The sequence below is a fragment of the Chinchilla lanigera genome, unplaced genomic scaffold (genome assembly GCF_000276665.1).
Source record: "Chinchilla lanigera isolate Chin_1 unplaced genomic scaffold, ChiLan1.0 scaffold00051, whole genome shotgun sequence".
Taxonomy (NCBI): Eukaryota; Metazoa; Chordata; class Mammalia; order Rodentia; family Chinchillidae; genus Chinchilla; species Chinchilla lanigera.
The window spans coordinates 11411819-11437199 of record NW_004955452.1 but is presented as its reverse complement, the minus strand read 5'-3'; the positions used below and the strand labels follow the sequence as shown (position 1 = coordinate 11437199).

At 45.2% G+C, this 25381-nt stretch overlaps 1 long non-coding RNA gene and 1 pseudogene across 1 annotated transcript; both read left to right on the top strand.

The window, feature by feature from the left end:
* The first annotated feature begins 12 nt into the window (after nt 1-12).
* Nucleotides 13-1585, top strand: LOC106149723. Its single transcript, XR_001236046.1, has 2 exons — nt 13-230; nt 564-1585. It is a non-coding gene; the product is annotated as an uncharacterized LOC106149723 (long non-coding RNA).
* A 23184-nt stretch (nt 1586-24769) lies between these two features.
* Nucleotides 24770-25381, top strand: part of LOC102021938 — a 1461-nt pseudogene continuing 849 nt past the window's right edge.

The following is a 25381-nucleotide window of genomic DNA, read 5'->3' as shown; positions in this document are numbered from 1 at the left end:
GGGCGTCCGCGGCCATTGTCCCGCCCAGGCCCGGCAGCCGCCTCGCCACCCCTCTCCGGGTGATGGCGGCCGGGGATCCGGGCCTGGCGGCCCACGGCCCAGACCGACCGAGCCCGCGCGGGAGCAGGCTGCCCCGGGGGGTTCTCCCCCGAAGACTGCAGGCTGGGGGACCCCCCAGAATGGACTCTCACGCCTGATAACAAATGTTCGTGCTCAAAATCCAGGCTGAGGTTTGTTTTTTTTTAAGTCGAGGGTATGGGAGTGGGGGCAGAAGTTTGCACAGGCCAGGCCGCCTCTTCCCAGCCCTAGGCCCGAACCCCCAAAGCCCGGGCAGCCAGAGGCTGCCAGCAGCTCTTCTCGAAGTCTATCAGAGGTGGCACCGGCGGTCCCCTAGCTCCAGACCTCAGAACCATCTGTGTGACTCCTCCTCCCGCCTCACCCTCCCCAGCCAATCAGTCACCAAGTCCTCCTGATTCGGCCTCCAGGGCCGTGTCAGTTTCAAAACTTCACCTCTATGCGAGGAGCCAGCTGCTCCTCTCACCCGCTAATTTCTGTGCACACAGGGCCACCCAGTTTCTAGGCCCAGATGAATCAGAGCTTGGCCTGCCCTCAGGGAGCTCCCAGTCGCCCGAGAAGGACACACACAGAAACATCCTCTGTATTCCCGGAAGCGTTCCAACTCCATAAATACCAACTGAGACCCTGCTACGCTTCAGACACTGCTGATTGGCTCGGAGCACTGCTATGAACAAGTTGGACCAAGCTCCTGCCTGCCTGCATGGAGAGTCCAGTTTAGCACAGGTTGGCAAACGCTGGGGGCAACTGGAGGACAGGACCCAGAGAAGCTGTTTGTTCTCGGGCCTCAAGTGCAGTGTCCTGCACAGGGCAGAAGCACTTTATGTGGCATGAGATAGAATTACAAGACACAAGGCCCCAAGGGAGAACACAGAGGATATCACTCTAGCAGGGTGGGTACGGTTTTCAGAAAGGGGCTGTGGGATGAGGCAGGTGGGGAAGAAAGGAGGCCTTCCAGCTCCCAGAAATGAGAGTGGTAAAAGCACCGACTCAGCCTGGAGCAGCCCCCTAACATGAGACATCAGTAAATGGGGATGAAAAGACAAACCACCTGTGCAGAATCGGGAGTGAGTTCCCTTCTCCCCAGGCCTGGGCTGTGCCTAGTACCTCCATCCAAAGAACATGGCAGGCAGAAGGACTCTACAGTGGAAAAGCTGACAACTGCTGCGTCAGCCAAGAGATCAAGGGCGTCAGTAACTGTGAATCACGTCTGTAGTATGCACACTTGATATTATGTGATAAAAATGACACTTCGGGGTCTTCCTCCCAAAAACCCATAAGCCAAGGCTTGCCGTGGGAAAAACAACAGTGGAGCACCCAACAAAATACCGGACTGATACTCTTCAAAACTGTCAAGATCATCAAAAGCAAGGAAAGTCTGAGAAACTGTCACAGCGCAGAGAAGCCCGAAGAAACCTGACCGCTGAATGTAAGGTGGTATCCTAGATACAATGCTGGAAAAGAAAAAAAGGGGGCATTAAAAACTAAATAAATTGAAATAAGCTATAGACTTCAGTATATCAAAACTGTCCATCAATAATTGTAACAGATGTTAACAAATGGTGATGTGTCACTAATACAGTGCCAGGAGTGGATGGGAGTGAACCCTCTGAAATGTCTTTTCAGTCTTTCTGTAAGTCTAAAAATATCCCAAATCACTGGACATGGTGGTGTATGCCTGTGATTCCAGCACTTGGGAGACTGAAGCAGGATTGCTGCGAGTTCAAGGCCAGCCTGGGCTACAGGGTAAGTTCAAGGCCAGCTTGAACTGTATAGTGAGACTCTGTCTAAAAAACCAATCCCCCCACAAAATCCTAAAACATAGTCTATTAAAAAGAAAAGAATCTTTAAAAAAAAAATACTAACCGTGGCATCATTGAGAAGCTCCGTGAAATAGTGTTCATCACAGCACCTGACATTCTAAGGGTCACCAAGGTATGTCGCCATCACCATTGGCATCAGCACTTAGAGGGGTTGGGGGGAGAGGGAGAAGAGAGACTCCTCACAGCCTTGGTTGCTGAGCTGGGGCCTTTGGAAGGGATTTCTGGGGGGCAGGTAACATGGCCGGGCCCTGCTCTGCCTCACCCGCTCCTCTCTGACACCCAGAAGGCTGTGCTCCAGCCAGCCCACCGGAGCTGCCGTCTCAGACCTTGCCACCTCCCTTCTCCAGGCATCTGCGTGCGCTGCTCCCTCTGCCTGGAACGCCATCCCCTGCTCCTCGACCCCACCTTTGCAGGACACCTGCAACTCAGCTTCAGGTCTTAGCATAGATACTATCTTCAAAAGCCTTCCAGTGCCTTCTGAGACGCTGTGGCAGGTGGGCTGAATGGCGGTAGTGTGGCATCAGGTGCAGGAAGCCAGGATGGAGACCCTCAGCCCTTTGCCGCTCCTCTCCCCCAGATCCGGCCGTGCCAGATGCTTCCCTGTCCCCGACACACCGTCGTGCCTCGCGCATCAGCTCACGTTCCTGCCTCTTCCTGTGAGCCTCAGCCCTTGCTCCCACCTCTTCTCTGGGCGAACACCTACTTACCGAGGCTCAACTCAAATATCACCCTCTCTGGGAAGCCATTCTATGTCCTCTGCATGCAAAGAGGTACTTGGCTGTGGGCCCCAGATCCTCAGGTCGCACTGCTGGCAAAGCACTTTTCGTGGTGCATCAGAGCCAATACTTGCCGGGTAGAGGGATGAATGATGGGATGAGCAGCAAGCCCACGCTCATGCTCTCTGACGCTAAGACCTTTCTTATTCCCCTCTAGGAAGCCCTGCAGGACTGACCTCTACAATCGAGCCGTTGTGTATGCAAGTATTTGTCCCTTGCACCAGAGTAAATTCTTTCAGGAAAGAGCAATTCCTTATGTTTTCTGTTTTTCACTCATTCAACAAGTATGTAAGATGCCTTTGGTAAGAGCCCAGGCCCTGCTCACATAGATAGGGCAGCAACAAAAAACTCTAACCCTCAGGGACAACACAACAGTAGGTTTTTTGCTCACTTGTGCCACACGCCCACCGCAGGTGCTTAGCTTAGATACTATCTTCAGAAGCCTTCCAGTATCTTCCGAGATGTGGTGGCAGATGGTCTGAATGGAGGTAGTATGGCATCAGGTGCAGGAAGCCAGGATGGAGAGTCTCAGCTCTTTGCTCTAACCACTCAGGGATTGAGGCCAGTAAGTCCCGAATGCCTAGGAGCTGAGCACCCATTGGAAGTTGTGACCTTCTCAATTACCATGGCACAAGAAGAGGGGGTGGAGGATTGTGCATGAATTTTTCACTGTTCCGGCCTGGGAGTGATAGACACCACTTCTCACCATCCATTGGCCAAGACTAATCACATGGCCCTCCCCTACCGCAAGGGAGTCTGGGAAGTAGTGCTCACTGGGAAAGAGAATGAAAGTGGACATCAGTGATATGGGCAAATGCTCCCACAGACTGTCCTAGGAGACAGAATTCTAGGACCCAGGAATTCTAGGACCAAGAATTTTTAAATATGTCTAGGTCTCATAAGGGCCCAGAAGGAGAGGTCTAAAGTGGCTGGAGAATGGGAGAGACAGGGTTAGGGAGCGCTTCCCGGAAGGAGCAGTATTTAAGCTGAGGACAGAAAAGAGCTGAGGAAAGAGTGTCTTTGGCAAAGGGAACAGTATGTGACCGCGTTTGCAGCACTGAAAGGACAGAATGGACAGTGGAGCTGGGATGGAGTGCAAAGGACTGTGAAATGACACGATGGATGGATGTCCCAGGTGGCCCTAGGTAGGTGATGTTTAAGGATTTTAGTTAAAGAGCAATAGGGAATGTGGGAAGGGAGCAGTTAAGTGGAGATATGATCTGCGATCCAAGTTCTCTCTAAAAGGCCCCTGAGGCTATGGAAGAGAATGCACTGGACCCAGGGAAGCAGGAACCCAGTGAGAGATCTTCAGAGTCTTCCACATGAAGAGTGGCTTGGACGTTGGTGGCATTGGCTTGGACTTTGGTGACACTGGCAAAAGTGGAGAGAAGTAGACAAATGTGGGTCACTTTAAAGACTCAGTGTTACCAGCACTTGGTGGTTGATGGTGTGGGGAGTGTCTAGTAATTCTCAGGTTCTTCAGTTCCCACTCAAAGCTGTCTTCTTCGCATGAGGACATGAGCATGTCACACTGAGACCTTGAGGTCAAGAGAGTCTATCTCCTAGCCCACAAGTCAAGCTAGCCACCGCCTCATCCCCAAGGTGGGGCATACCTCCATCAGAATGAAAAGCAATCTCAGGTACCAGCACAGGTACTTTGTACTTGAACCCCTCAAATAGTTCTGAGAAGGAGAGTGGCAGCGGCATTATTCCCATTTTATAGCTGGGAAAACTGGGGCCCATGGATAGGAAGTAGTTGATTAAATCTTGGAACCAGATCTCTGGCTGAGGTCCTCCAACTCTTGGTCCAGAACTTGTTTTGCTGCAGTGCCTGGCACAGGGTGAGTGCTGAATGGTGTGAGCTGAGTGAGTGGGGGAGGATATGAGCTCTCTGTCCATTCACTCACTTCACCTTTGCTTATTTTTTTTCCTCAAGGACACTACAGGTTTGTATTCACAGGTTAGTTTAAGAGTCCAACAGAGCCGGGCTTTGAACCCTCACTTCATCACTTACAGGCTTCAGCACTACAGTTTTTAGGCAAGTTTTTCCTGTCTCTGGGCTTTAATTTTCTCAGGTGCAAATTGAGCATGATAATTTATATCTCATAAAACGGGCATTAAAAAATACGTGAACTGGATGCAGTGGTGCACAACTGTAATCCCAGCACTCTGGGAGGCTGAGGCAAGGGAATTACAAGTGTGCTCCCAACCTAGGCAGTTTAGCAAGTTAGTGAGAAATTGTCTCAAAATAATGAAAAAAGCAGTTCCGTGCAAAGGCCCTGGATTCGATCCTCAGTTCTGCAAATGAGAGAGAGCAGAGGAGAGACTGAGTGAATATAATATATATGTGGATTATACTAGAGTAATATGGCTACCTATCCTTCAGGAGTCTGCTTCTACCTCAAATGTCCCTGGCAGATCTTCCCTAAGAGCTCCAGCCCACACTCCCTCAGCCCTACAGAAGCTTCCAAAGTTCTGCTCCATTCACGCTTCCCAAGTTATGGCCCAGAGGAGACAGGTAGTTCAACCCTAGACTGGCTGCTTGCCAGCTTAAGGCGGTGGTGTCACTCATTCATGTCGGTGGGAAGCTCTCTGTCCTCTCCTCTCCACTTTCCTGAGGAGCAGGGAAGGAGCAGAGACACTCTGAGCATGTAGTCCTCTACTCTGCAGAGACATCCATAGAGATTTGGGTAACTATGGTTAGTCACGAGCTGAACTGGAGACAGAGGTCTACATTGCTGTATATAAAAAATGTAGGAGATTATGATCTCCAAGTCTCTACATAGTTTGGTCCTCAACCAAACTTGTTTCCCCCTCTGACATCTGTCTCTAGCCACACAAGCCTCCCAAAAGTTGAAGAAAAGCACGATGTTGCCTTTTGCCACAGGACATTTGCACAGGTGGTCCTCCTCTTGGGATGCCCCCCACACTGCCACATCCACAGCCTGAGAAACTCCCTATCCGCCCTGCCATGGCACATAGCCACATCCTGGGAGTGGCCTTCTGCTACCTTCAAGATGGCCCATAGCTTTGTGGGCCTCTCCTCCTTTTGCACACTGATCCCAGATATAATTCTTTATTCCGGTTTCTGATAGTTTGACATCTCATTATAAATTTAGTATGTATTTGTTCATTAATGTAATAAAAAAGTGATAGGAATCAATTTCTGATGGTGAAAGGGCTCAGAAAATGAGCAAGTTAATGTGAGCATTGTCTTGAAGTGAGGCATGATGGGTAAAATGGGGAACCTGAGAAGAGACGTGAGCAGGGGCCAGCAGCTGAGGGACTTGGAAGAACCGAGCATCTCCACTTTCTGCCCTTCACTTTGCTGTGATATGACCCGGGCCCTGACTCCTCAAATCTTTAGCAAAATGAACTGCACACTCACTGCATGGCAGGATGGCACCAGATTGGCACTGAGCAGAGAATAAAGGCAAGGGAGAGTTCAGGTGCCCTGGGAGCAGAAAGTTGGAGTTAAAAGTGTCCAGGACTTTGTAAGACACTGGAGTCTGACGAGCTGTTGGGGACATCATGGTATTTCCACAAGATGTAAGATGGGAAATTCCAGTCAAATGTTATCTAAATCTAAAAGGACTAGGAGTCTGGGGTCCAAACAGGAAGAATGCTACAATTCATTAGCAAAGTCTGTCCCAGGCAGCGAGAGCCTAGAGGCCAGCAGAAGTCAGTAGCCCAAAGGTCTGCAATTTAGCTGGGTGTTTTTTCATCCAGAGGTAAAGAATGTCTCAGTCATCTTTTGTGTCTCTGCCATCAGTAGTGAGCTGGGGATTGTAGGATAGAGAAGGTAGAGGGCAAAGGGCAAGGTACAGGGCAGAACCAGCAATGGATCAGAACCTAGGCTAGGTGAGCAAGACATGTGGCTCTAGGGTCCTGACCCTTTTAAAACCCTGAGTGAGCTGGGTCTCAATTTCTCACCTGATAAATGGGCCAATAGTATCTGCGGCAACCTGTAAGGCAAGAGTGGGAGGGTTTGAAGTCAGGAGCTAAAGGTCCAAATCTTGGTTCCCCTTAGATTTAGAACTTGGGGAGATCTCAATTTTCTTGTTTATAAATGGGGATAGTAATCCCTTCTCCAGAGGACAATGTGCTGGGTTTAGAAATAAATACACCCCACTATTTGCTAAGCATTTGCTGTAATCCAGGCACCTGCCGGGCTTCTTATGAGGAGATCTCACCCTGAGAAGGTAGGGGGCCTAGCAGAGTGCCCAGAGCGTGGCCAGGGGTCCAAAAGGGGTAATTCCCTTTTCCTATGGGATCTCAGGAGTTCACAGGTGCGGAAAGGCTGTGTCATCCAGAAGTGACCTTTGCGAAGTGAGGTTGTCTGTAGGAACTACAGCTCTTCCCCAGCTGGGCACGGAGTGCTCCCGGAGCACCACACAGCAGATCTGCACCCGGCTCCCGTTTATGGCTGGCCTGGGGGTTGCCAGGGGGCAAAAGTGCCATAATGAAAGGGTAGACAATTACTTTCCCTTATAATTACCATTTGCAGTCATTAAATAATAATAGGCTTTTGTAGGCCCTGAGAACTTAAAGCAGCCCACATTCCAATATCTGGTTCCCCTTCCTTCTGCCGGGAATGGCATGCCCACAGGGACATAATAGGGAAACTGAGGCAGAGAGGAAAAAGGCCAGCTAAGCTACATACAGAGAAGTGTCCCAAAGTGTCAGGCAACTGGGGCCCTGTGCGTGGGCCTCCACTGCTCATGTGCTTATAGCATCAGTGATTCACCCCCTCTGTAGGCCTCAGTTTCCCCATCTGCAAACTGAGATGAAGCTAAGCCACAGGTTGTATTATTCTAGGTTTTACTCTATTCATGCGTAATCAAGGGCAATTCTTTTTGTACACCTAGGGCTTGCAACAGACAGAAATCTATCTTAGAGGAGCAAATAAGGAGAAAAAGGGGAGTTACTCACAAATCCAAGAAAGGGTTGAATAACCCAGCCATAAAAAAAGCGCAGGTCGGGGCTGGGGATTTACCTCAGCGGCAAAGCGCCTGCCTGGCAAGCGCAAGGTCGTGAGTTCGGTTCCCAGTACCGGAGAAAAGCCAAAGACAAAACAAAACAAAAAAAGCGGAGGTCTTAGAGCTGTAGGTTGGACTTGTAATGCCCATATGTTAAAAGCAGCGTGGTGCCCAGCCAGGCACCACTGGGAGGTGGGAGAACATTTAAGAAGTAGGATTGGGTGGGAGGCCTTTTGATCAGTGGGGACATGCCCTGAAAGGGGACACTGCGATCAAACTCCTTCTTCCCTCTTTTCATATCCTGGCCAGGAAATGAGCAGTGTTTTGCTCTGCCTCAGACCCCCACCATGAGGTGCTGACTCACCACAGACTCCTAACAGTGGGGCCAGGTGACCCCCTTGGACAAATCAGCTGTAGCCAATGGCGCAGCATCTGTGATGTCCCATGGCCACTTCAGGGATGAAGTGAGAGAGAAGACCAGGCCCAAAGGAAATAGGGGGCACTAGGCAGGCAACATAAGGGTCATTCACTAGACAAAGGTCCTCCATGTGGCCCACAGGACAAGGAAGGGAAAGTGACATAATACCAAAGTGAGGACAGAAATCAACAGGAATGCAGGAATAGCAGAGGTGGGGAGGGTTTGACATCCTAGGAAGGTTTGACTCCAGACCCCAGCCAGAGCTGACCGCCCAGTCCCGTTTGCGCATCCCTCCCGCATGCTGCACCAACATCGAGAGGAGCTGCTCCCAGGCTTTTCTGTGGCTAGTGACCTGTGTCATGACGGACGAGGATCGGTGCTGCCTGCCAAGCCCCTTCTTTCTGGGTGCCGCAGCTGCCTCCCTCTTTGGGAGTGACTCTAGCTGAAAGTAGAAAGCTGCAAACCCAAGCCAAGCCAACCACCGTCCGTCTCCTGGCCTTTCCCTGGAAGTCACCTTCAGCCATAGCCTCAGAAGAAGCCACCAGAGAGAGGAGAAATCCTGTGCTGGGAAGGGCAGCATCCCCCTGCCTGGTCCCAGCCACCCTAAAGTTTGGTCCAACTGCAGGCCCTTCTTTCGGTCTGGTTACAAGCACCAAATTCTCCCTTGGACAGGTGGACTCGTTTCCTAGGGCTGTCATAATAAACCGCCACATCTGGCGGCCTAAAACAGCAGGGATTTATTCTTTCACACCTCTGGAGGCCAAAAATGCAACCTGAGGATGTCAGTCACCAGGGTTGTGCCTCTTTTACGGTTCAAGGGGCAAATCCCTCCTTGCCTCTTCCGTCTTCTGTTGTGTGCGTAGCTCTGACCTTCACTTTGGTCTTCACATGGCCTTCCTCTTCTTTCTCAAGGGGGATGCTTGGCATTGGATTTAGGGTCCACCTGGGTAACCTAGGATGATCTCATCTCAAGATCCTTAACTTCGTCCCATGTGCTAAGATCGTTTTACTAAATAAGTTCATATTTCTGGGAAGTAGGACATGGGCATATATTTTGTGGCACCACCATTTAACCACTGTAGCAAATCTATGTCCCTTGTAACCAAAACAACCCTCAGGAGCTCACATAGCACAAAGTCCAGTTTAACTTGTTTGTGGTTTTGGTTTTTGGTTTTGCTGCTCTTAACTTGAGGGAGTAGAAGTAAATTTTCATCTTCAAATAATTTCAAATGTATAGAAAAGTTGCAAGAATTACGCAAAACTGCCCAATATCTTTTACCCAGGTTTTCCAGTGATTTATATTTTGTCTTATTCACTGTCATTCTCTTCAGCTTTACCTAATTATACTTACACACACACACACACACACACACACACACACACTTCAGTGAAACACAGCGCCACTTTTCCACTAAATATTTCAGAGTAATTTCATTAAGTACAACAGTTGTGGGAGTCAGTAGTCTCTCCGTGGTCCCCAGAAGAAAACGGTGAGAGGATATAGAAAACAAGAGATGATAGCTGGGGTCAGGTGGAGTTCCCTCTTGCCTGATGAGCAAGAGGACTGACTCCAACAGTAGGGGCATTTATTTTACACACTTGCAAAGTAGTATCCTGAGAGATAAAGTTGCCTAGCGACAAAGACGAAGACTAAGACTAAGACTGTAATTGTCCAAGCAAGACACTTTTTTCAATACTGAGGTAGCTTGACTGCCTGAGGCACTCTGGATGTGTCCCACCCTCAGACACATGACCAACAACCAACTCCAGTGGCTCCCAACAAACAGTATCTTCTTCAAAACAAAAATACAATCATGAAAAACAGGAAATGTAACACTGTTACAATTCTGCTGTCTAACTCATAGTCCATGTTTGAATTTGGTCACTTATTGTAAAGATAGCCTTTATAAATATTTTTCCCTAGTCCAGGATCCCATCCATATTGTACATCTTTTTAGTCTCCTTTAATCTGAAACAATTACTGAGCCTTTCTCTGCCTTTCTTAACCTTGACAGTTTTTTCGAGTTTCCAGAGACCAGTTATTTTATATAATGTCTTTCTGTTTGGATTTGTCTGATATTTCCTCGTGACCAGAATCAGATTGTATTTTTCAGCAGGGATACCATGAGGGTTGTACACCTCTTTTTAATATAAATTTTTATTTTTATAGTCCATGTTTGCAGTACATAATTATTGCAGTTAGACTAAAAGGAGCTGGTCCATGCACATAACACATCTTAGTTCTTTTGTTTGTCCCGTACCTTCCTCTCCCTGCACCTTACGTCTCTTGATCACCTTTCCATTTTCAAACACTCTCTCTGTTTTCTTCTCCCAGTTCCTTTTTAAAATTTTACTGAGAAAAGGTAAAACAGAATTTCATAACACAATAATAGGAGAATGACAATAGTTAACACATTGTATATTGTCATTTTCAAAGTAGTTACTCAGAGGGGCTGGGGATTTAGCTCAGCGGAACAGCATCTGCCTGGCAAGCACGAGATCATGAGTTCGATTTCCGGTACCGGAAAAAAAACAAAACAAACAAACAAACAAACAAAAAACAAAGTAGTTACTCAGAGTACAAGGTATGGGCATAAGAAATTCTCCAATTGACATGTACATTTCCCAGAGCATTCAACACTCAGAACAAATCCTTCATTTTATTTATTAACACTCCCTCTTCTATATGATGCAATTATTTTAAAAACTAACCACAAAATGATATGAATGATAATGGCCATCAAAGAAACACAGCTATGCCAGTAACAATAGGAGAAAATATACTATGTTAAATAAAATATTATAAAAAGGAAAAAATAATGGGTTGATGACTTTTAATTATATTAATATAGTTTTTAAAAGAAAAGGAGAAAAAAAGAAGTACACATTGCTCTAACTTATACCTAGAGATGCAGAATTACTTTATGGTTACTGTTTTTTTGTGACTTAGCATCTATAAATTTCTCATGATTTCATCAAAATTAATATGCTTCCTATGTCCATGTTTAATAAAAGTGACCAGATACATAAATTTATGTTTATAGTTGATAAAAATATAGTACCTATTAACTTTAATTTAGAAAAGTTTTTTTACATGAATCAACAAGTATATAGTTTTAAAAAGTCTTAAATATAGGGGGAAGTCTGGACAAGACTCATAAAAATCTCCTTTTGTAATATTTATTATCATTATTGTTGTTACTGGTGGTGTTAGAGATTGAACCCAGGGTCTTGTGCATGCTGAGGATGAGCTCTACCACTGAGCTATATCCCCAGCCCCTTTCATACTAAGTGCAAGAAATTATAGTGTTGCCCATGGCTTTGGGTGATGGATTAATACTGATTCAAACATTTCCAGTCAAAACATCTTCCCAAGAGTTAAGCCCATCATATTACAGTGACACATGCATGTCCATGTTTACAGCAGCACAATTCACAATAGCTAAATCTTAGAAGCGGCCTATACATCCACCAACAGATGAATAGATGAAGTAAATGTGATACTTGCACACAACAGAGTCCTAGGCTGCCATAATGAAGGATAAACTTGAGGCATTTGTAAATAAATGGAGGTGCCTCTAGACTATAATGTCTAGACTATAATGTCCACTGAGATAAATCAGACACATGACAAGGCTTCTCTTATATGAGAAACCAAAAGACAAATAAAGAGACAAATAAAGATAGATAATAGGAAGTAGGGAAGGAAAACAAGAGATGAAGGGAGGAGGAAAGAAGGGAGGAGGAGGGGATCGAAAAAGAGAAGACAAAAATGCAAATAGAGCTTTTGTAAATGGGAGAGAGACGGGGAGATGGAAGGAGCAGGGAGGACTGGGAGGAATAGGGTACAAAAGAAAGAATTAAGATAGTCTATGTTCATATACAAACTTCCCACAATAAATGTATCATTATGTACTGCAAACATACACAGTACTAATTTTAAAAAGAGAAGAAAAAGTTTCCACTAAATTATATTTACCAGAAAACTCATCAACTATTTCTATGATATTTGTTTTTAAAAAAAAACTTCTTTTTTTGTGAAAACCAACAAAACGGCTGAACATGGACATTATTTCCTCCATTGTCTTTGAAGAGTATCCAGTTCTTGATGAAGACGATCGTGGCGTTCAGTCATTTCCTCTTTATTTCCCTTGGCAGCACAAGACTAGACTCTTGTGTTGTTTCTCCAGCTCTCTTCTTTGAGACTTGATTATTTTCTCTATGTAAATGTTCCTTTCCTTACATTTTGCTGTTGCAGTGTTAATGAACTTCACGGTTTTTGGACGCCAGCCTTCAAGGAGAAATTTTAAGGCTCGATATTTTACTGTGCAGTGAACAGTGCTGATCCCGAATATTTTTGTGTCTGATTAGCCTCACCTGAAACTCCACACTTGAAAAAAGGCAACTCAGTGTGAAAAAAATTGTCACATACAGTAGAGAGCAAAATCTGAACAGATTAGTCTTCGCATCACACAGTACTTCAAACATGGAGGTTAACTTTTCAAGCACCTCCCCTGCTGCAGGCACAGCTTCTGGCAGAGCCAGCATTTCATTTGCGAAAGTCTTTTCACTCTTACATCTTTATTCTGCAACATTTCCCATCAGTGAAGTGAGACTGAAAAGAACAAGTACATTTCCCCCAAGTTGCAAAAAGTGTCACACATGGGGGAGAATCTCCAGTCGGTTACACACGATGTCAGATTTAAACTAACTCGGGCTCAGTTTCTTTGCCATCATCGCTCTGCCATCACTGCTTACTTTAGTCTCCCCTTTCGATGCCGGGCTACCTAACGCAACAGGGGCTGGAGGCGCAGACTGCACCAGCGTCAGCGGGATTGTGAAGAACCAAGTCGAACTTACTCTGAAAACAAATACATGTTGCAGAGTCCACATATGCCACAGCGCACTGTGTTTCTGCAGACGCCCCAAATAAACGTGTGCTTCGAACTCAGCATTTATTAATAGGTAAATAAATAAACTTTGCTAATTTAAGTGCTGGGGGTATAATTCAGTGGTGGAGTATTTGCCAAACATGCACAAGACCCTGCGTTTTATCCCCAGCACTTCCTCCCAAAAATTCTAATTCAAATCATATATATGTATATGTTCATATATATTATTGTTTACATATACATACATGTATATTATGTATATATAATATATACGGATATATAATTAACCCTAAAAGGTAATTAGAGAAATTGCATAGATGATTGCAGAGAAGACTGAGACTGGTTGTTGTTACCACAGACAATAATAGAAAGCAAATCACTTTTAGTCCATATCACGTTTTTTCTGTATTAGGGACCGAACCCACAGCCTTCACACTGAACTGCATCCCTGGCCCTTTTTAAATTTAATTTAATTTTTTATTCTGAGACTAGATCTTACTAAATCACTAAGTTGCCCCGGCTGGGCTCAAACTTGCAATCTGCCTGCCCCTGCTTCCCTGAGTTCTGGGATTACACGTGTGTTTCACCACACCTGGCATTTATTGTTGTCCTTTGTTTTTGAGACAGGATCTCACTATGTAGTTCAAACTGGCCTTGAACTCACTATGTAGCCCAGGACAGCCTTGAACTTGTGGTGATCCTCCTGTCTCAGCCTCCCAAATGCTGGGATTACAGACGTGCACCACCATACCTGGGAGTTCTTGCTTTTGAGACAGAGTCTCACTTTGTAGTTCAGGCTGGCCTTGACATGACAATGCAGCCCAGGCTGGCCCTGAACTCGCAGCAATCATCCTGCCTTAGCTTCTGAAGTGCCTGGATTACTGGCATTACTTTTTAAATTCTTAAAAAATTCCATTCAGCCTTTAACTGCCAGCACCCTGAGCAAACAAGTCCCCATTACACACACACACACACACACACACACACACTCGCACACCCTGATACAATACCTCAGACCAGGAAGCACGTGATGTCAATTTATCCCAATATTGGTGATGTTTATTTTGATCCCTTACTAGATATCTTTGTAACTAAAAAAAAAAAAAAAAATCACATGAGAAAGTACTGTGAGACCACACTAATAACCTGTTCCACATCAGACTTTGTCCATGAGTAGAATCATACTTCAATAGTTTTCCAACCCATTCTTTCCATATTTCACTGTAAGGAAAAAACATTTTCTTCTCTCCAGTTTATGTACTTACTTATGTCAATATGGACTCACAGATTTGATTTTTGCTTTTTATTTCAATGGGTTATAATTCATTACTATCATTATTAATTTTGATTTTTAAATTTTCCCTGATTTGGCCAGTAGGAGCCTCTTCAAGTTAGCTCTGGTGCTCTTTTGACACATTTCCATCTCTCATTTGAGGAGTTCCTTACTTTCCAGTATGAACCAATTTGTATATGAACCTACCACATGTATATGTACAATGAGTATATGAGTACCAGGAAAATGATCTAAGTATATGAGTGCCAGGAAAATGATCTAAGTATATGAGTACAAGGAAAATGACCTAAGGAAAATGAGTACCAAAATGACCTAAGTACCAGAGAGAATGTTCTGGGTTATCACTGGGGCCCATGCCAAGAATATTGTGGCAGGAGAAAGCAAATCTGAACTCCACTTTTGACTTTGTCTGTAACTCTCCACCAGAGTGAGTTTGCTGCCATTTCTGTCTGGTAATATAAATATTCCTGTGTATAATCATCTTTGTGTATAATCGTCTTTAGGATTTGGTAATAGCACAGCAGACACAAACTGGGGGTTGTAGGAGGTGGTACATGGCTTCCATGGTTCTCCAGTGCCAAGGCACCATGTCCATTCTCCACATTCCCGCAACCAACACATACCTCTTTGTAAACCACTCCTCTGGTGTTAGTTTGCTCAGATTGCTATAACAAAATGCTCAGATCAAGTGGATTAAATCACAGATATTTTTCCTTATAGTTCTAGAGGCTGGAAGTCCAAGATCAAGGTGCCAGCAGGGTTGGATTCTGGTGGTGAGGTCTCTTCAGCTTGCAGAGGAAAACTTCTCTTTGTGTCCTCACTTGGCTTTTTCTTTATGTAAACATGTAGAAAGAGAAAGAGTGTTCTTGTATCTCTTCCTCTTCATTGTTTTTTCATCTTTGCAGTCCCGGGGATCACTAGTCCTATGGGTTTAGGGCCCCACTCCTATGACTTCATTTAACCTTAATTACCTCAATTAAGTCCCTATAGTCACATTGGGAATTAGGACTTTAATAAATAAATTGTGAGGAGACGTGGTCCATAGCACCTCCCTTTGTCACAGCTATCTGACTATGACTATCTTTCTGGCTGCACTGATTGGCGAAACAGGAAGCACCTGAGCCAAGGTTAGCCAATCACATGACCTCACTCTCCTCAGCTACAAACAAGACTGATCCAGCCAAGGATACATGACAGAAGTTGGCTTCCCAAGGGATTTTAGTTTTTAATTAAGATCGAGAATGTTTTTTTAAACTTATAAGCTAGTAAATATTTTTTGCTTTGGCGATTGCTATGATTTGAATGCCCCCTCTAAAATTCATGTTGAAATTTTTGCCATTGTAACGGTATTGAGGAGGCACTTTTGAGAGGTGATGCCATGAAGGCTGCTCCATCATGGGTGGAATAGAGGCTGTTATGAAAGAAACAGGTGAGCCGCATAGCACCCTCTTGCCTTCTGCCAAATGATACCTTCCATCCTGTCTTGATATAGCAAGAAGGCCCTCATCAGATGCCAGCATATTGATATCAGACATCAGCCTCTGGAGCTGTGAGCCAACGCATTTCTGTTCTGTATAAATTGTCCAGTCTCAGGTATTCTCATTAGCAGCACCAAGACAAGAGGAAGAAGCCATATATTCCCTGTCACAGCTATCAATATTGTGCTAAACTCTGCCTTTGCAAGTAAAAAGCTCTATAAAGTCATTGATAGATGTCACGGACACTAAATCAAGCCTGTGGCTCAGGTATCTATTTGTGTGTGGGTGGGAGGGAGCTGCTTTGTTTTTTTTATTTCTAGATAGAGTCTCTCTAAGTTGCCTAGGCTGGCTCAAGTTTACAATCCTGCCTCAGCCTTCCAAGACATTTTCCACCATTCTCAGCAGTTCTCCCATCTTTTTTTATGTTAAATTTTTTCTTTAATTTGTACATGTTTGTGGTACATAATGCTTACTTTCTTTGTAGGGAGTTGGTACATGTACAAGGCACATCTTCATTCCTTTTTCATCCCTTCCACTCTGCTCCCTTCATTTCTTGATCTCCTTCCCATCTGAGAAAGATCTGTCTCCCTATTTCCTATTATCTATCTTTTCTTTTCTCTTTATTTATACTTTGTGTTTCTCATTTAAGAGAAAGCACGCAATATTTAGTTTGTGTGTATGATTTCACTTAATGTTATGGTTTCAAGGTACAGCTGTTTTCCTACAAATGATTCAAATTCATCTTGCTCTATTGCAGAGTGGTATTCCATTGTGTATAAATACCACATTTTCTTTATCCATTCATCTCCTGATGGACATATAGACCACCTCCAAGATTTATCCATGATCAATTGTACTGCTATAAATATTAGTATGCCTGTATCACTGTAATATGATGACTTTAACTTTTGGGGGAAGGGGAATCGTCAGGTCAAATGGAATTTCTGATTTTAATTTTTTGAGGAATTTCCATACTTATTTCCATAGCGGTTGTACTAGTTTGCGTTCCCACCAACAATGTAGAAGGATTCCTTTCCCTCCACAGCCTTCCTAGCATTTCTTATTATTTGATTTTTCTATGATAACCATTCTTTCTGGGTAAGATTCAGTGTTGTTTTAATTTACATTTCTCTAATGGCCATATTGACCATTTGTACTTCTTCTGTGAAGTGTCTGTTCATTTAGTTGCCCATTTTTGAATGGGCTTTTTATTTGAGGGGCTCTAATTTTTAGTTCATTTTTTTTTAATTCTTTATAGATTCTAGATATTAGTCTTCAGGAATGGTTGGCAAAAATTTTCCCATTATAAGGTTGTCTTTTCACTCTTTTGATTATTTCTTTTGCTGAGCAAAAGTTTTTTAGTTCAGTTTGATTCTAACTGTTGATTCTTGGTACTATTCTTATGCAACTAGAGTTCTGTTCAGAAAATCCTTGCCTATGCCTATGATTTCAAGAGTTCTATCTATTTTATCATCTAGAAGGTTAGGTGTTTCTGTTTTAACATTTAGTTCTTGGACCCATTTTGATTTTAGTTTGGTACATGGTGAGAGATATTGGTCTAGATTAAATCTTCTTCATGTGGATAGCAAGTTTTCTCAGCACCATTTTTAAAGAGGCTAGTTTTCCTCCAGTGTATGTGGTTGACCCCTTTGTCGTAGATCAAATAGTTAAATGTGCTTAGGGTTGTTTCTGCATCCTCTATTCTGTTCCTTTGATCCCTGTGTCTGTTTTTGTACCAGCCTTATACTGTTTTTACCACTGTGGCTTTGTAATATAACTTGAAGCCCAGTACTGGGATGCCTCCTGCTTTGCTCTTGTTGTCCATGATTGCTTTAGCTGCTCTAGGTCTTTTCTGGTTTCATGTATGTTTTAGGACTGTTTTCTCCAGTTCTGTGAAGAATGCTGTTGAGAGTTTGACTGGGATTGCTTTAAATCTGTATATCAATTTTAGAAGTATGTCCATCTTGACGCTATGGGTTTTGCCCATCCAGGAACCGGCGAATATCTTTCCATTTTCTGACATCCTCTTCAATTTCCTTTTTCAGAGTACTATAGTTTTTCATTATAGAGGTCTTCTGCTTCCTTAGTTAGATTAATTTCTAAGTCTTTAATTTTGCTTGGTTCTATTGTGAATGGTATCTTTTCCTAATTTCCTTTGCAGTAGGTTCATTATGAACGCACAGGAATGCTATTGATTTTGTATGTTGATTTTGTGTCCTACTTTGTTGCTGAATTTAGTTAATAATTCTAGGAGTCTTTCGATGGATTTTTGGGTCTTCTATGTGAGGGATTGTGTCTTCTGCAAATAACAAAAATTCTACTTCTTCCTTTCCTGCACATATCCCTTTTATTCCACAATCTTTAACACATGGCTCCAAGGGTACACTGTCCTCAGGCAGCTGGCAGATTGAAAGGGAGAGAAGGAGAGAGAGAGGGAGAGAGGGAGGGAGAGAATGAATGAATGGAAGAGAAGTTTTCATTTGAACTGCCTTGAACCATGGGTTACTTCTACTCACATGCCCCTGGCAAGAACTAGCCACATGGCTTCATCTAGACACCAAAGGCCTGGAAAATGTAGCTCCCCTGTGGGCCCAGGAAGAGGAACAGGGTCTAGTGAGCAACCAGCCATTTTCTGCCATGGAATCCATGCAGATTATCACAAGACTGAGTGAGAGGGTACCGTAAAGTCTTGGAGTAGTGTGCGCCTACCTAAGCAAACAGCAAATGCTACCTGTGACTATTGCTGAAGCTGGATGGAGAAGAACAGCATTATTTCCCCCATTTTTATGGAGCAATAATGCTTTCAGAAGCATTTGCTCCATGATAAGTCATGATCACTATTAGCTACTCTTACTGTGGTTGTTATTCAGAGCTGACTGACCAACGCTAGAGACGGTCAGCTTGACCCCAGCAGGTGCTTCAGGATAACCAAGAGTCTCTCTCCAGCCTCTGTCTCTCACCTCGGCTTCTCTTTGGGCATCAGCATCCTTGCTATGCCCCAGGTTTCACAGAGGAGCCTGCAGCTATATCTCCTCCTGAACGGAGCTGGCCAGCGTAGGAGGGATGCTGACACCCAAAGAGCAGCCAAGGTCAGAAGCAGAGGCTGGGGAGAGACGTCTGGTTACGTTGAGTACCTGGTGGAATCAAGCTGTGCTTCTCTGACATTGCTCTGATAGCTCCTCATAACAACCACAGCAAGAGTAGCTAATAATTTTTTAAAACTCCTAACAGACATTAATAATTTTCAAACTTAAACCATAACCTATGACAAGGAGAGGAGTAGTCATGAAATCTTTTAAAGAAGTGGGTACCAACATCTTTAAATAAATAAAATAGGCTCCTCTCGACCAGACTAAACTAGAAAAGAAAATATCAGCACATATCACACATAGTAAGGACAAATGTTGTTTTGTAGACTTGTGTTTTACATTTATGCATGTACTGGGTCACAATAGGAAATATCTTTCTTACTGTGAGCTACCTCCTTTGTCCTAATACACTGACTCCACCCAATAATCCAGCAAAGGAGGTATTACTTTAAGCTCTGTCCTATAGATAAGGAAAATTGCAGCGGCAAACGGTGACCTCATTTGCTGTGGGTTACACGGCTAGGAAGTGGCCCAGTCACTGTAATACTCCACCACACACACACACAGAGTCGAGCTTCTGAGTCTCACTCTAAGATCTGCCTTAATATCCTTTTAATACTTCAATGACTTCTCGTTTTGCTTTAGCTTCTTCAAGTTGTATTTCTGTGCTGCGAAAATCCAAGTCTTAAACAGTTGAATGAGGGAGGAGAAAGTCTGGGAAGAGCTAACAAAGATTCTCTGCTTGACCAAACTTTAGTCAAGTTCTTGAATCTCCTCCTAGGCCTCTTTGTGCATTTCGTTGTAAGCCCAGTTTCACAGGAACCCTGCTAAGTTGGTTTAGCAAGAGTTCTCTATCCTTGACATCTATCCTCCCTTCATATCCAATCAGTTCCTCACCTTCCACCATCTCCCAGTAATGTAGGGTGGCGTCTGACCACCCAGGCCTGTCTTCAGCAAGAATACTGTTAAATCGGTTTAGCCAGGGTCGCCTCTTCTTAATTTTCCACCCACTGCTCCTGGCTATAAATTCCCATTTGTCTATACTGTATTAGTGAGGTCAACCCCTCTCTCCTGTTGTAAAATCCCATTGCAGTGACCCACATCTATCGTGATGGTCCTGAATGAAGTTTGCCATACATCCTTTTAAGAGTCGCTTCACTGAATCATTTATTTCTTTAGTAGGGCATTGGATTTGGGAGAAGAGGCAGATCCTGCACTAGGTTCAGCCTGGAGCTGGCTAGAGAACTTCTAGGGCCTCTGCATCTCTGCGTCTCTGCATCTCTAGGGGCCTTCTCTGTTTCTTCCTCCAGGTAAGTGAAGATGGTGATAAGGTCTCCCTCAGACAACTAGCATGGGACCAATCCTCTCTTTGAACTTGAGTACCTGGGAGGTGGAGTGGGGAGGGGCAGGGATTGCTTTTGCAAAGGTGTTAAGGAAGCACTGTTCAGGACGTGGAGAGATTAGCCAGCTGGGCTTTAGGGTGGGAAGCCAGGCAAAGCAGGTATCGTGGGCCTCACAGGTCAGACGATAGGAGTGGAAAGAGTCCATTAGTCGTGGAGAGTCTGGGGAGGTTCCCCAGTATCCTAAGGTACAGACAGGCATTGCCCATGAATGGAACTTGACTCCACAGCATGGTGCCTCCTTCACAGGCCGCTTACAGAAGAAGATCAGTCAAGAATCTTGAACCTGTGACCCAGGACCGGAGTAGAGAGTGGGGAGGCCCAGTGTCTGACCTCAGCAGAGGGCTCAGCTGTTCCCAGGGCTGCACAGTGAGCTCTATGAAGAACAGGAAGCCAGGAGCTGCTCAGAGGGCAGACAGCTGTGGGACCCTTCTGGGAACCCAAACTTTGATCTCCCTGGCAGCCCAGGAGTCCCACTTCCTGCATCTCAGAAAGGCTCCCCAGGAAGTACTGCACAGGTCACAGAGCCCAGCCCCATTGGACAGATGGGGACAATGGTGCCCTGAGCGGCAGAGGCCTTGGTCAAGGCCACACAGGCAGCCCGTGTGCAAGTCGAGGCCAGCATCTGGGCCACAGCGCTCCCTGGCCCTGGACCTCTCCCCGTCTCTCCTGTTTCCCCTCACTCAGCAGGGAGCCAGAGGGGAGGGCCCTCTCCTTGCCCTCTCTGTGCTGTGGGGTGTCTGCTTTCTGCCAAAGCCCAGTGAGTTCAAAGGCCCCGGATGATTGGGGATCTATACAGTACAAGCTGGAGAAGGGGTCTTTCAACCACAAAGACTACTTTATCCTTTGAGATTTTAAGTGGACAGAAGCCAATTTCCTAAAGTTCTTCCTTCTGATGTGGCCCTTACTAAAAATGATGACCTGAAAGAGATGGGGGTGGGAGGAAACCGAAGGTTTTTGAGCGCCTGCTACTATATGCTGGGCTTGGAGCCAGCTGAATCTTTCATAGACATAACAATCTTCCAAGGGAGGTGCTGGTTTCTTTATTTTACAGATGGGGAAATGGAGGGACAGTGAGACAAAGCAACTTGTTCAAGGCTACGCAGCTAGGATTTGAGGCCAAGTGTGTCTGATTTAAGAGCTTCAACAGTATTGGACTTTGGGTCACATCAGGACTCCAGGGAATGAATTCTGGGTAATCTGAGTTTCACCACTCTATCCTTTCAACAAACACTTGCCACATAGCTGATAGAGCCCATGCACTTTAAGCACAGAGATAATAACAGAAAAACAGGCAAGACTTATTTTGTAACTCCTATGTGCTAGACACTGTCCTGAGTATTTTGCCTACATAAACTTACTTGTCCCCATAGCAGTGGGGCAACTGTTAAATATGTGGGGCAATGGGAAAACTATTAAATACTTCCTTCTTATAGGGGGTAAAAGTAAGGCACAGAAAGCCGAGTGCATCTTAGTACCATACCCAGGCAGCAGTGGAACTGGTGGTCGAACTCTGATGCCAGAGTCCACGCTTTGGACGGCGCTGCCCTCGGAGACCTCCAGAAGCTGGTGGTCTGGTAGGAAGACAGCCTTGAGTCCCGACATTGTAATAAAGTGTGAGAAGCGGTGGGGAGTGTGGATGTCTTAATTATTTTTTGCGTTGCTAAGACAAAATACCCAACACCCAAAATTAAAGGAGGAAAGGTTTATTTTGGCTCAGTTTGTAGAGAGGCTTCAGTCCACAGTCAGCTGGCTCCAAGGCAGGTTAGCACAGCAGAGGGGCATCACAAGCAGGCAGGAGGCAGTAGCAGACAAGTAGCGAAACAGCAAAAGCAGCAAGCAGCCTTCTTTTTGTCCCTTTTATTCCATCCAGGATGCCCTCCCTTTGGGCAGGGAGAACTGACACCTGGGGGGGGGCATCTTTAAGGCCAGCACCACACACCCTAGATCCAGCCACCTCCAAAAAGCCCCACCTATGACTGCACGAGGCTTTGGGGTGTGGGGGGACATCCAGATACAAGGCTTAACAGTGGAGAAACGTGTGCATAGCAAGGAAGGGCAGGTGAAGCCACCACAAGTGGTCAGAAGGGCTTCTGAGAGGAGGAAACAGCACAGTCAGTACCTAAACGGTGAGCTAGGGGCAGGGGATAGGGCTCAGTGGTAGGGCACTTGCTTGGGTTCCACCCTCAATAGCAGAAAGGAAGGAAGGAAGGAAGGAAAGGAGGGAGGGAGGAAGGAAGGGAGGGAGGAAGAAAGGAAGGAGAAAAAGAAAGAAAGAAAGAAAGAAAGAAAGAAAGAAAGAAAGAAAGAAAGAAAGAAAGAAAGAAAGAAAAAAAGAAAAAAGAAAGGAGAAAGAGCAAGAAAATATTATGCATTGTGCTTGGTCAGGCAGAAAGGAAAAAAGATGTTACAGGCAGGGGGGGCCACATGCACGAAGGGCACACCTGTGGGGACCCAAAACAAAGCTGGCCTGGCGGGTGGAGTGAGGCGGGCAGTGCAGAGCGGCAAGATCTGAAGATGAGGAAGGTAAAAAGGACCAAGTGACGTAGAAGGTAGGATGAGGCAAAGCTGGCTGGGGAAATGGATGTATGTTTATTACTATGTGTTTCCTATAACAACTACTGAGAATAGTCAATGAATATTCAAGTGGTCACTCATGTACCGCTCTATTTATTTTCTTCAGAAACCACTTTGAAGACACCAAAGTATAGTACAACAACCATTGATAATCTCCTACCACTTTTGTCCGTAACTCACTATTATTTGTCTATTTGTTTTCCTGAGAAACTGCCTTGTAGATAACAATATGTAAAACAACAAACTTTGATAATTTTCTACCACTTTGTCTGTAATTTGGTAAGCCCCCCATTAATATGTTATCCTTCTTTTAGCCTTTAAAATAAAATAAAATAAAATAAAAGCTGGCTGGGGAAATAAACCGGACCTGTCAATTACAAGGTCCCAGGACAGTGCCAAATAGTTGTCAGGACCTCAGATGTGAAACATCTTCCGGGCTCGCACGAGATGTGAATGATGTGTAAGGACACAGACATCGCCGGGAGTGGCCTGCCGTCATGACTCTTCACGGTGGCCTGTACTGTATCTCCCAGACACAGGATGTACTTTTATTTTGGTTCTTTTTATCCTTTTCTCTCTTACATGGCCCCAGTTCACTTTGTAGAGCTACTTTCTCCCTTACTCCTTTACCTCTCACTGTTCAAATAAACTTTTGGCATCATTTTTGGCTTGTCTCATCCAGCGCTTTGTTAGAAGCAAGAGGGACCTGGAATGAATTTAACTGGCAAGCCATGTCTAAAGAAACTGCCCAACAGCCCCAGGATTTGGAGGGGCACAGAATACCACAATGAGAAGCTTGCGTTTCATCTTGTGGCCACAGGGAACCTCAGTGTGTGACCTGGGCAGGCCGCCTCACGTGACAGCACTTCAGCTCCCTTGTCAGTAAAGTGGGAACAGTTCAGGTACTCGGGTAGTCACCGAGTGGGAGAAAGCAGGCAATGCGCTTGTAGTAGGGACCTCACAAAGGTCAGTTTTCAGTCTATCCCTCATCACCCTGAAATGAGGAACTGAAGCACAGAGAAGCAGCCGAACAATTACACAAACGCCACAGAAGCCAGAGGCTCCCAGTGTGCCATCCGGGAGGCTGTGAGCAACAAAGAACCGAAAGCCCATCTAAATATATGGAATTTGTTTTCTCACAAGGGAGAGAAGTTCTGGGGTTTGAAAATTCAGTGACTCAGCATTATCTTCAAAGAGGTATCAGTCTCCTTCATGCTCATATTGTCTTGCCTCATGGTTATGAGAAGGATGCAATAGTGCCTACCATCATCGCAGATATAACAATGTTCAGTGAAGAAGGCGCCTCCTCCTCCACAGCAGTAAAAGAAACAAACCGCCACTGGAAGCCTCCCCATCAGACCTTCCCTAGGTCTATTCGGCAGGATTGGATCACATACCTTTCACTTAACTGATAAGTGGCAAAGATAATATAATCACCATAACTGCCTTAGACCAATTATGATTTGTATTCAAATCCCCACAAGGGGTTTGACCTCTGAGAGCTTAGTCTCAAAAGGGCATGACCAAAGAGAGTAGGACTTTCCTGAGAAACACACACTGTTGGTGGGAATGTAAATTAGTACAGCTATTATGGAAAACTGTGCAGGTTCTTCAAAAAGCCAGCAATAGAACTGATCCAACAATCCCACTACTGGGTATAGATCCCAAGGAATTGAAATGAGTGTGCTGCAGAAGTATATGCATTCTCATGTTTATTGCACTTCCCAGTAGCTACGATGGGGAATCAAGCTCAGTGCTCATTGACAGATAAATGAATAAAGAAGTGTGGTCTGTATGCTCAGTGGAGTGTTATGCAGCCATAAAAAGAATTAAATTCTATCTTTCGTGGCAACATGGATGGAGCTAGAGGACCTTATGTCAAGTCAAACACAGAAAGACAAGCAATACATGTTTTCATTTAGGTGTAGAAGCCAAAAAGTTCATCTAAAGAAGTAGAGAACAGCATCCGCCCCGGCGGGCCGCCCCCGCCCGCGGGAGCCCCACCAAGCAGCGGCCCGGCCCCGGCGCCTTCCTGGAGGGCAAGAATAAACCATGGAGCTGCGTGTGGGGAATAAGTACCGCCTGGGTCGCAAGATCGGGAGTGGATCCTTTGGGGACATCTACTTGGGTGCCAACATCGCCTCTGGTGAAGAAGTGGCCATCAAATTAGAGTGCGTGAACACGAAGCACCCGCAGCTGCACATCGAGAGCAAGTTCTACAAGATGATGCAGGGGGGAGTGGGGATCCCATCCATCAAGTGGTGCGGGGCTGAGGGTGACTACAACGTGATGGTCATGGAATTGCTGGCGCCCAGCCTGGAGGACCTCTTCAACTTCTGCTCCCGCAAGTTCAGCCTCAAGACGGTGCTGCTCCTGGCCGACCAGATGATCAGCCGAAGTGAGTACATCCACTCCAAGAACTTCATCCACCGGGACGTCAAGCCTGACAACTTTCTCATGGGCCTAGGGAAGAAAGGCAACCTGGTGTACATCATTGACTTCGGCCTGGCCAAGAAGTACCGGGACGCTCGCACCCACCAACACATCCCCTACCAGGAAAACAACAACCTGACGGGCACC